The sequence below is a fragment of the Taudactylus pleione genome, unplaced genomic scaffold (assembly GCF_031769625.1).
Source record: "Taudactylus pleione unplaced genomic scaffold, aTauple2 ptg000190l, whole genome shotgun sequence".
Classification (NCBI taxonomy): domain Eukaryota; kingdom Metazoa; phylum Chordata; class Amphibia; order Anura; family Myobatrachidae; genus Taudactylus; species Taudactylus pleione.
The window spans coordinates 397,410-410,310 of record NW_028284592.1 but is presented as its reverse complement, the minus strand read 5'-3'; the positions used below and the strand labels follow the sequence as shown (position 1 = coordinate 410,310).

Here is a 12,901-nt window from a genome sequence, read left to right as displayed (position 1 = left end):
GGTTTTTTTCCTTTTATTGTTCTGCGCACTTGCTGGCGTCTGTGTGACGCTGGACTTGCGCATGCGCTGGGTCATTACGGCAGCGATGGCGGGACGGAAGTGGAGGGGCACTGGGCAGTAGGGAGGAGGTTGACCTGGCGTATGCTGGGTCACCTTAAAATGGCGGCACCAGGGAGGGGGATCAACAGGCAGTCAGGATGGAGGTGTCACCTTACTTAAGGCAGGAGGGGGGGGGGGGTTGGGCACTGGGTCAGCGGGAGCAGCCAGGAGGAGGTGACCTTGGATATGCATATACTCTTTGGTTCCTCTGATTGACTGCTGGCACAGAAGGGGGTGGAGAGGGCAGGAAGTCTTTGCTGCTCACTCCATCCTGAAATGCAATACTAGGGAATAGTGAAACATCCGAACCCATTTCTATACCATCTGGTAATTTTACATTCATTTGCAGTCTTCCTGTGTTGTTCATCTTTCTTTAAATGGTCTAGTTTCCTGCAGCAAATCTCACTTATCCCAGCTTTAATGATTTTAATGCAGCACATATAGATGCTTTTACTTTTTGATTGTTTGACTGTTTAGTATACTTTTTAAGCGCATATGTTAATAAACACTGTTACCTTCCATGGTTGACTCAGACGTTATATTATTGCAGTGTAAGACCTCTTGAGCACTGTATTCCTTTTTTTTTTGTAAACTCAAAACTCTAGAAAAAGGTTGATTTTATTTTTTCCAATCAAAGTTATAGGCACAACCCAAAGAACTTCTAAGTTCATGTTATAAGCTTCATTTACATTCACAAAAATATATATATTTTTTTAAATCCTAGTTAAATTAGATTATTGTGTATCTGCCATCAGTGCCCCATAGTGTTCCTCCCGTCACAGGACATAATGATATATGTGTACCAGGCACTGTACAAGCTATCTCTGCTTACTTGTGGAACAAACTCAGAGAGCCGACATTGAGTTTGCACACATACTTGATTCCTAGACCCACCAATTACACACATACCTGCTTCCTAGAGCCACCATCCACCGAGATGGCTGGAGGAGACTCAAAAACCACAGAAGTCTGGCTACGCAGCCTAGATATGGCTTCCAGCCTGCTGTCCGTGAGGCTCCATTAGTGAGTCAGTGCCCAGAGACTGTGCAGGGCAGAGTGGGTGTCTAGTCTTTCGTGCCAACGGTACAGGAGGCAGGTGGCACAGACCTCCTGCAATCCCTCCGTTTCTAATCAGGAGTTCTGCAGAGAGATGAGGAGCTGATGAATTATCCAATTGGAATGTCGCCCCGGAAGGGGACAGAGTGCATCGTTCCAGCTGCAAAATGGGCAGGGCGCATTGCCCTACTTTAACAGCCTAGCGGGAACGAACACTAATTATAAAACACAAACTTTGTAGGCTGAATAGTGTTGTAAAACAAAAACTAATCCGTGGTATCCGTGATCTAATCTGGTGTGGGCTAAAGAAATATTTTATTGGTAAAGATAGTCCTGATTCTTGTTCTTTTTATTTCAGGCTAGTATCTCATAGCGAACTTTCTCGTCTGTATGATGGGGTTTGTGACAACACTATATGCACATTTCTTTTTTATATGTTAATGTTTTTTTAAACTGTGATCATTTCCACATGTTAATTTATATACATACTAGCCTCACCCTCAAATCCCATCATTATTTAATATAGCCTCACCCACTATTTACATGACCGATCCTGCAATGTGCTAGGATCCTTTCAGGATTTGAATAGACCTTGTGCTATTGTTTTCTTTTCAGTGTTACATCAATATTCAGTGTTAGAATGTGAGAGGCAAATGTGTTACTAACCCTCTTCTCCAATGACTATTTCTTGGTCAACTGTTGGGGCTAACCAAAAGCAGGGAGGCAGTCTACCCATTAAACAGAAGTTAGATTCAACCTTTGCATTGCTTTATGACAAGTCAATATGTTTAAACCATAAACTCTTAAAATGAAAATAAAAACCAACATATATGTGATGTACTATGTCATTATTAATTTGTCCTAAAACATTGGGTCATGGTGCCTAATTCCTGGGTAGCAGAGACCATTGCAGCCAGCCTTTCTGTGACTTGTTGCACTCAGTGGAGAAGGCTTAACTTAGTGTATGCAGCCTGAGAGCTCTGAATTGTGGTCTCTGCTCTTACCGCTGACCCTGGCATCTAATTGGCACCTCAGAATGCTGTGTGCATGGCCCAACATTCTTGAGATTGCAGTTTAGTATTTCTCAGAGGGGAACTAATTACAGATTACTGATCATGCGGTCTCAGACTCCGCATTGTCTCAGACATTGATATATGTTTAGTACAAACCTAAGTTTATTGTAGAGCAGCAGTGTGGAAGTGAGCCAGAAGGTAAATAATATTAATAGGGTGAGGGAGTTGTATGAAACGCTGATATGAGAGGTTTAATGATGATACACAATGGAGGGGTTATTGATGATGGATTGGGGTAAGGGTTGACCTTGTGATCGTCTCCTCAATGAATATGCAGTGGAGGCCAGGACACCACCCCTCCAACTGCTCCCACTGCGAAGAGGTAGGGACAGATCAAGCATCGCAATCAAGCATTGCAGAAGAGGAACAGGGTAAGTATGGGAGAAAGGATTTTTGTGTGGATGAGGGGGGTGTGTAGATGGAAGGGAGAGGATCAGCGGGGGGGGGCAGATGGAGCGGAGCAGGGTATGGAGGGCAGGGAGCAGCAGTCAGTCGGGGGCGTGTCCTTTTACAGTGTATGTATCGCTAGATTAAACTTTTTTTTTTTTTTATAATTTGTCTGCTTCCTATCTTTGGGTTGGCACCAATTTTCCTACATTTTCTCAGCCCTGGCTTTTTTTGGTGGATTGTTGAAAATGTTCTCTATTTTATGTAGTATTTTTTGCCTTAGATTTTAGTTTTATGCAGTGTAATGTTTAACCTGTTAGGGATTTATTTTGTATTGCAATGGATTTCAACCAAATTACTTTACGAACATGAATTTTAACTGTGAAAAAGCTAGCTATGTGAAAATAAATCATTCTTTTATACTGTCTTTTTATTTTGTCTTCCAGCTGTGATTTAGCTGGTGACTCAAACCATATGCACAGTGAAAATAATCTAATCTGGGACTGGCCTTGCCTTCTCAGACAATATCTTTCAGCAGGTGGAGAAGAGAGAAGAAACTAAATGCAAATATGTGACGTTTAATATGTGTAATGGTTGAAAGTAAGAAACATCTGCAGCACTTGGGTGGTTTCCGTGGGATTCTTGTATCTTTTCTGTATAAAAGGAAGATAATTGTTTATGGAATTATTTTGGTTGCTTTGATTATTTAGGAAATTTTTGTATTATCAATTAAATCGCTAAAATTTAACCAAAATTAAAATTTTCAGATTTGAATCTTGAAGGTCACTGTTACATTGTTCAACCTCAAATGACATTCTCTTAAAGTTCTATGTAGGGGAAACAAATGTGTATGCCCCCCTACACGATTACAGACAACTGATGCCCCTCACGCATTTTTAGGACAATGACGGGGTTTCTGCCTAGTCGAAAAGCACAACAGCAATCTCACTGCCCTTATGTATTTGAATCAGCCAATCTACAGTGCACTTTAGAAAAGGAAGTCTGCGTAGCTGTGAGAAGCTTTGTACCCTCGATCACCTCTCTCCTGTCTATCTGTCTCTGTCTGTCTGTCTCTGTCTGTCTGTCTCTGTCTGTCTGTCTCTGTCTGTCTGTCTCTGTCTGTCTGTCTCTGTCTGTCTGTCTCTGTCTGTCTGTCTGTGTCTGTCTGTGTCTGTCTGTCTGTGTCTGTCTGTCTGTGTCTGTCTGTGTGTGTCTGTCTGTGTGTGTCTGTCTCTCTGTCTCTGTCTGTGTCTGTCTGTCTCTGTCTGTCTCTGTCTGTCTCTCTGTCTGTCTCTCTGTCTGTCTCTGTCTGTCTCTCTGTCTGTCTCTGTCTGTCTCTCTGTCTGTCTCTGTCTGTCTCTCTGTCTGTCTCTGTCTGTCTCTCTGTCTGTCTCTCTATATATTTTAGTATATTATAAAATGTGTATGTAACATAGTATTCATTTATTTCATGTACATTATAGATACATTATTATGCATAGCCTTTAATACAGCCCTTTTAAAACTATAAGAGAGATGTTTCTGGGAGTATAACAGTGGACGCAATTGTGCCATATATTTAAAGTTTTGGGGATTAACCCTTTAGGCAAGGGTCCCTTATGTTATAGTGCATATTGTAGCGTGCAGTGCCTTCTTTCTCTATTAATATCCATTATTGTTTTATGACTCTAAAGTCCTGTGGAATATTAATGGATTCTTTAAAACTCCCAAAAAATTATCTAATGGAGGCATTTTTATATTTTATATAGTGCGTTGTTTATTGTATAGATGCTCCTTTATTTCTTATTGTTGTTTCGTATTGTTTTTACGTTTATGTATTTCTGTGCTGTGCTGTTTGCCCTTTGTAAGAGACTATGGATCCTTTGTGGTATTATTGAAATATTACTTAACTATTTATTACATTTATATTTTAAAAGTGTATATTTAAAACCCCTTTATCGTGTAATTCCCTGCAGCAGCGCACTATTAATAATGTGCGGCAGCTGTTCCCTAAATATAAGAATCATGTGAATGCACACAGGAGGACTCCCTGCCAGACCATGGGGGAGAGCTCCTAAAGGTGGTGAAGGCAACGGCTAGGGAAGCTTGTTTAATAGTAGATGCTGTTAGCCTGATGTAAAAACAGCGAAAAAACTACAATGTGTGAGCACAATCCCTAACATGGCAGAAGGCAGTGGCTAAGGAACTGGCTTCTGCGTAGAAACTGTTAACTAGATGTAACAATAATGAGAATGCACACAGGGTGAGCACAATGCCTGAACATGACCGACATCCTCAAGATGGCGGAATGCAGTGGTAAAGCAGACGCTGTGCTGTTCATGCAGATGTCAGAATAGCAACTTAAAATGCTTCACTTTTTTCTTATTTCTTCTAGATATACTAGTAATTGCCTCCATAAAAAGTTATCTCCTCTAACAATAACAAAACCTAAAGTGATCTACTGAATAAAATACTAGGATTGTGCATTTCAGTAGTTGGTTGCGCTAGTGTTTCAATTCCACTTCTCATCTGCTAGTCTTTTTCCATGTCTCATTTAGCATTCAGTTGCCATGGGGATTTTACAGATCGCGAGCTCGCGTTTGTTCTGAACTTGTAGCAGCAATTAAAGCAGGCATGTTCCTGTTTATTTAAAACATTTTTTCATTCCTGAGAAAGGTTGTCGACGAGTTTGCTTTACTTTTATAAGTACATTATCCTCTGATTTCTGCAGTTTAGGAAAATGTAGTAGATCCTGTTATCTGGCTGACTATATATTTGTATAGCCAAGTGTTTGTTACCTAGTACTTCCAGTCCAGCCTGTACAGTGTGCTTATCAGTAGAAAATATGTAATTAAATCACAAAATGAATTATTATGTTTTAGATTTGGTTTCTTAGAAATATGCATTAATCTTTTATTTTGTGTTATTTTAAGTCCATACAATAGATAAGTAATACCTTACAGCAGGCCAGGAGAAATTCCAGGAGCCAGGTAGTTGTGTGAGTCATGTTTATTTTTTACATCAATGGATGTACATCAATTGCACTTTAAAAGATCTGACTGGGTCCTGAACTCAATGGTTTGTCCACCCTTTTATTAATGTTCTATGGGCATTTCTGTGCTACATAGAAAAAATACTTTTAATTGGTAGAACATTTTTCAGTACTGTGCATGAGTTGTTGAATGTGGTGCAAGTGGCATATTCCCCATGCAAAGGTTTTTTTAATATATTTTGCTATATTTTAGGCATGGTGCTTCGCATTACAGGTGAACACAGGCTCTGGAAAATCCAGTGTCCCAAGCATTCCATAGGAAAATAGAATCCTATTGACTGTACTACTTTTACCATATACATGTGGTTTTTATCTGTTGTACTAAACAAAGGCCCCAATAATTTAACTGTGTTAACTATAGGGTAGCAAGCTTATTCCTGGGATTGCATACTTCATTCCCTACAGCTTGGCTAATGTCCAGGCTGCAGGAAGCCTAATGGCAGAAAACATAATGTATAAACTCTGCTTTTAATCAACTGCTCTGTCCCACCGTGTTACAGAGCCAGAAAAGCAACCTAGATAACTGGTGTCAGTGTCAGGAGTCGGGCTGCCGGGTCACAGCGGAGGATCCGGGCAGCCGTGTTCCGTCTGACCGGGCTCTGGCACACTCTGTTGTGTGCCCGCTCTCCCCACAGCTGTAAGCGGCGTCCGCTACATGGGACTTCCTAATGCTACTGGAGGGATTCCGTTAGCCCTGCTGCCTCTCTCCTCTACACTTACCTAAAGATGTCTTCAATAGCTGGCACTGTTCCTCTGCATCCACGCTGACTTCTCCTGTTCATGGGCGCAGCCATCTTGGATTGGTCACCTGATTCAGCAGCTGCCAATCCTGCTCAACTCCGGGGTCAGCTTAGAGTAATTGTCCAACCAGTAACAGACACTGGGTATATAAACCCTTCCTGGACTCATTCAGTGTCTGTGCAATGTCTCCTAAAGGCTTCCTTTTGGCTCCTGCTGGATCCTCGTTTGTTCCTTCCAAGTACACCTTGTTGTACACCCGGTTCAGTACTCCTTAACCAGCTTTCAAGTCATCGTTGTACTGAGCATTGCTCAGCACCATTGTTCTAAGAACTTTTTTATCTTTAAACTGAGTATGTCTCAGTAAGGAATCTGCCTTTTACCTGGGCTCAACCCAGTACTCCAGAAAACAGTATTCAGTCTGAGGTACCATCCACAGCTCCAAGGTCCACAGCATCTATTTAGTGGAATACTTCAAGTACTACTACTACGGATCCCTGCTGTTCTCGCCTGAGTATCACCCTATACCAGGACTGGTACTCCACCTTTACCAATTCGTCCAGTATCTGCAATCATCCTGAGTGTCTCGTGTCAAGTTCCATACAGCCTGCCTCTGCCTATTGTCCCTGTAATCCGCTCTCCTAGGCCTTTGCCGTCCTATGAGCAAAACATATCTCAGACCACCTCAGTTTGTGCTGCCGGTATCACAGTTAGCGAAGCCTGTTCCATCACGGGAGGCCAATTTCCCTAGAGTCGTGACAGTCAGTTCCTCTTTAAATGAATCAAAGCAAGCGGGTATACAATTCAACCGTCCAGCACATTGCAAACACTTCTTTACCAGTCAGTCTATGTTCTATCTTCAACTATTTGTCATAAGCTGTGACAGCAGATACAAGGGATCCTTCTTATTAAAATGAGCCAGCCAAAGTGATTTGAGCATCTTAATAAAAAATTACTCCTGGTCGATGTTGGACATGTACCATGCTATTCCACAGGTCAAACCCAGGAAATGTTAAATAGATTAAATATCCCATATGACCACTTTTCAAGCTTAGGCCCGTATTCAATTAGAAGCGAAAAGTGCGTTGCTGGACTTTTTGCCGTCATCGCTGGTTTCAGGTGCGAAAAAGTATTGCGCGCGTCCCCACGTAGCCCCGTATTCAATTCTAAATCTGTGAAAACGGGACCCGGCAAAACTTAAATCAGCGAAAAGTTCTGTCAGTTTTGGGGAAATCAGCCTGACACCCCCCAAAACAGGCACTAACATGGGGGATCACTATGGTATCCCCCACGTATTTGGGGTTTTTAAATGGTCTCAATAGGCGCTATTTAGCATCTTTCAGCAAGTGGTGAAGAATAGCATTTTGCAACTTTTTTGGGGGGAAAATAAGTATTCCCATCAAATTTGGGGTACATGAAAATGGGTGCAAGCATATTTTAAAGGTGCTAAAGTCAAGTATTAAATAGCGCCAAAAACGCACCTTCAGCAAACACCTGCAATCCAAAAAACACCTCCCCCATACTTGCAGACCCTCCCAAAGGCTATTTCGCTAGTTTTTGAATTTGTACCCCTACTTTGACTTTTTCCGCCCAATTTTTCAAAGTGCTTTTTTGGGGTGTCCTTTTGTGGTTTTTTTTTTTTTTTGACGCAGTTAGCATCAGGGGAGGTGTCCAAAGGGTGCAGTGTGGTTCCCGCAACATTGCACCTCAAAACCCCAATTCTGCACTTTTTTCTGCCGGGTATTCATAGGCAAAACTTTTTTGCCTATTACATTGCATTGCGTTATCGCGCCGGCAAAAAGACGCTACAATTGAATACGGGCATAAATTGAAACCGATGACCGTTATGTCATCGGCGAAAAAGTATCGCCGAAACTGACTTTTCGCTTCTAATTGAATACAGGCCTTAGAGATAGTCTCTGGGCTAGCCTGTCCATCCTGTTCTATATGCACCTATTGTATTCATATTGTATCTACTGTACCTATTTTATTCAGAGAATTTAAACTTATTACTAGTGGATGTGCTCGGTGTTCAGTTCCTATAATACCAGGCTGAGCTGCCAGCAGAGAGCGTGAAACTGGAGTTGGGAAGATGGTAGTAATGTAGCCTGGAAATCAGCATAGAGGCTGACTAATTTAATTAGAAGTAGTTTTTAAAACAACTCACAATTTCTCACAAGCTTTTCACTTCATAAAGGGTAAATAAAAGTAAAGCTGATTTTCCTTCTGCTTGTACAGTATTAAGAGAAGTTACAAAAATTATATTCAAAAAATTATAATTTTTTTGTTCATTAATTTTTTGTTATTGTTAAGTCTACATAAATATTTCTCTTTGGAATGTAATGTTTCTAGACCACAAAATCACAAACTGTAAAATCTCTTATGGACATTATGAAAGTGGTTACTTGTTCTCATACTTTTGTTTTCAATTTTTTTAAAAGTTCTTCCCAATATTTAGCTTCCATTACCTATAATCTTATACTGTTTGCTTAGTGAGGACTTAGGACTTGGAAAACAGTGCGGGGGGGGGGGCTGAACCTTCCCCACTGGTCTGAATAACTGGGGCCGCAGACTAGGCGTCCTGGGAGTGCCGTCCGTGTGCACATGCGATGACACCCTTGTGTGAAATAGGGAGCATTAATCCCCGCACTACAGAAAATCATGGAGTCCAAGTATGGTGTAAGTTCCCCACCTCCAACCAGGCATTTATATAAAATCTCTTGCTCCCCTACTAGTTATTGTCTGGTGATAACAGGACAGGGTTACCTTGTGTTATGTTAATGGGGGGGAAGGCACAAAGTGCTCTCTCATCCCCATAAGCCGGCAACCATGGACCAATATGTGAATGAGGGAAGTCCACTCTTTCAAGTTATGTGGCCCACAAGTAGCTATTGTCTGGTCATCACTGGACAATATTACCCTGCGCTATGGAAAACAGCCCTTTTCCTTATATTATTCGGAGGGCACCAGCGTTTCCTATTATGTCCCTGATTACATCTGAACATGTGTGGTCACCCAAATATGAAAGAGGGGAGTCCTCTTTCAAATTATGTGACCCTGTCAGAAGCTGTTGTCAGGTGATCACTAGACCATATCGCCAAGTGCTTCAGAATAAAATAGGGCACCCTCGCCCCATCTATGGAAAACGATCTCTTGCATACTGGCCCGAATACACATGGAGGCATACTGCCTTGAAAGAGAGGAGTCTCCTCCTTCAAATGATGTGCCCCCTTAGTAGTTATTGCCTGGTGATCTCCAGTCAATAAAGAATAAGAGCATAGAAATAATTGTAAACATAACAACTGGGTCTGATATACCAGCCATAGCATGCAAATCGACCAAATCTCTCTCCTTCAACTAAAAAAAGTCGATGGCGGACTACAGGTGCTTGGATGAAATTTAAATTGATATAGAGCTCTGTTTGCACTTCGATATAATTGAAATCACAAGTACGACACTAAAAGTGGTAAAAGAAAAATGAGGAACTGAAAGTCCTGGTAATTAGTGTCCACTGACTTATCACATGAGCGGGTTCCACTTTACCAGTATGATCAGGCTGTTTTCATTGAGGTCCCATGGTACTTCCGGTAAACGATGGTCACTGTGCAGCTGCCAACCCCTTCCAATCTCAGCACTGTGAGCGGCTGAACGTATGGAGGTACAGTATGTGCCAAGACAAATTATCCTGATTTCAGAGTCACAGCAGTAGTAGCTGCCGGAACCTTACTATACAAGGCTGCAGAGCGCAACAGAAAATGTCCCATTTGGTTGCTGGGTAGGAGAAGATAATACCAGTAGGGGGTCCAATCTATGGGCAAAAACCGGGGTACCACCTCTGACTGGTTTTCCTTCATTCCCATAGGCTTGACCACTCTCAGCTCTCACTGAGTTTCTCCTTCCTGTGACAGCCATTAGAAACATGCATGCAAAGGTGGCAACATCACAGTTCCAACATTGATTGGAGAAAGAATCTCCATAGGAAGTTAATTTGGGAAGCTAGACTGGGTGTTTGGGTCTTTTGGGGATACATTATGGATCAAATACATACAATTACCACTGGTCTAGCTTTTCCATTAACTTTTCTGCTCCATTTAAATCTAAAATGAGCACTTTGCGGATTGAGCAGTTTCATCCCAATAGTTATGTAACCATGAACGAGCAGCTAACTCTGGGATAAACTGCACAGGTCGTCATGCATGACATTTGAGAACACATATGCAACAATTTGCCTGTCGTCACACAATAGGCGTCTCCCTGTACAGTGATAGCGACTAGCATTCAAGGACATTGCAGATCTATCTCTGCAGGATTACAGGGCAGCCATATACTTTTGTAAATGCCAATAAGACTTTAAAGATGTTGCAGCTCCTTTTTGTCAACAGTTCCACCTAAGAGCAAATTTATAAGAGCAGCATAGTCCCCAACACACTTCTAATGTCAGCAGTGCCTCACACTATAATATAATAGGAGTGCCATACATTTTGGAGATGTGAGGATTTAATTCACAGTACGCAATTGGGTCATAGCAGTCTATGGAGCTATTGATTCCTGCAGAGCTGAATAGGCTGCTGCTTGTGTAACAGCACAGAAATGGGAATGCTTTGTTGAATGCAAATGTGAGGAGGTGACGCCAGAACTTGGGTTGCCATGTAGCACTGACGAGCAATGGTCTGTGCCAGCATTCTGGAATGTAAAACTGTGAGAACCTAGATGCAGTAAAAGAGAGTAGAACCAGCCACCACGTATCTTTAGTTATAGCTGCCAAAATCTGGAGTCAGGGGTATCAGAAGAAGCCATGAAATCAGAACTTTCTGTAGGCATCCTGGCAGTAATATAACCTTTTGTCCTTTTTCAATATGTGACCGTTCCTGTTGTGCATTATTTTTTTTGTTCTTTAGTACAGTTATAAGTGGATAAAGGGCCTGATTCAGACCTGCTCGCGAGCGCATAGCTGTCGTTGTTGATCGACAGCTCGCCCCGTTTTGTAGGCGGGGAGGGGGGGTGGCTGGACAAACGGAGGCGTTCCCGAAGAAACGCCTGCCGTTTTTGGGGGCGGCCCTACTAACATAATTTGTGATGTCAGTAGTGAACTTCCTGCTCTATTAGAGCAGGAAGTTCACTCGGGTTTGCGGGAACCTAGACCCTACCACAAGGGTCTTGTCAAAAGCCCGATGGTCGCGATAATCGCGACCATCGCCAGGCAGCTCGCAAAAGCTGTGGGTGTTCACCCACAGCTATACGACGTCCTGGAGGCGGATTTTTTTTGTTTTTTAAATTATCCACCCTGATTCAGAGCGAGCACTCGCAAATAGCGAGCGCCTCTGAATCCGGCCCAAAGACCATTTCATGGCTGATTTTTTAAAATTACATACCCTTTTGTCAGATATGTATGCTTAATACATTCATATTATAACTTACGGTAATTATTTCTTATTTTTACCCTTTAAACTACAGCAACTGGGAAAAGTTGAGTAAAGAATCAAAGCAACCAAAACAATTTGTCAAATGACACTACTGCCTATAGAGATTATGCATTTTTCTCAGCAAACATTGGCTTCTTAAGTGTGGTATTGTGTATGTTTCCCAGTGTGCTTATAATGCTCCCCTAATCAACCTTTTTTTATTTTGTAGAGGCCTTAAGGAAAAGCTGCTATTTTATAATACTGTTTGCTCAACATGTTTGTAAATGCTTTGTATTATCTGCCTTACATTATTGAAACAGTGGCTCAAAGAGATTCCTACTGTATTCTAACATGTAAGGAGTTAAGGTTGTGTGTCTTGGGCAGACTCAGTAGGGAGGGAGCCCCTTCTCCCTTACAGCTTGCTGTACACATTTTCCGGCAGTGTTCACTAGGGACCCCCGCAAGGAGGTTTGTACTTCCAACACGCAGGTTGCTGCCCCCAGCCTGGGTTCCCTAGTACAGGTGCTGGTGAACTCTGAAATGGAGTACAAATGTAGTCAACAAGCCAGATCAGAATGAGACTAACTAGACAGTACCAGGGATTGGACAGTTTGAGTCGGGAACGAGGCCAAGATCGAAACCGGAATACCAAGTGAAGTACCAGGGATAAGACTGAATCAGGTCACAGGCAAGCCAGGGGTCAGTAATGAGTCGCAGGGATCACTAGAGACAGGAATGCTGCAGTAAGGTATGGGAGCCTATACTCTGGCACAGGAATGCACCCAGTGTCTAGGGTGGAGCCACGGCCACCTGCACTTGCAGCTGCATCAGCCCGGCGGGATGATGCTGGAAAGAAGACACTGGCAGCGGGCACCGGGGACTCCCAGTCTGCTGCCTGCCGCCGATCAGGACCTCAATGCTGCCGGGCCCTGTAAGTAACGCCCGGTGTCCGACACACTGTGACACTGGACTAGTAATAAATGATGGAATACAGCATTTGGACTTCATTGTCTAAGGCAGAGGTTCCCAAACGCGGTCCTCAAGGCTCCCCAACAGTTCAGTTTTTAGAAATATCTATGGTTGAGCACAGGTGACTTAATTAGTACCTCAGACAG

At 42.4% G+C, this 12,901-nt stretch overlaps 1 protein-coding gene across 1 annotated transcript in view; it reads left to right on the top strand.

The window, feature by feature from the left end:
• Positions 1-12,901, top strand: part of UHRF2 (ubiquitin like with PHD and ring finger domains 2) — a 110,231-nt gene that overhangs the window by 43,819 nt on the left and 53,511 nt on the right. The window lies entirely within an intron of this gene.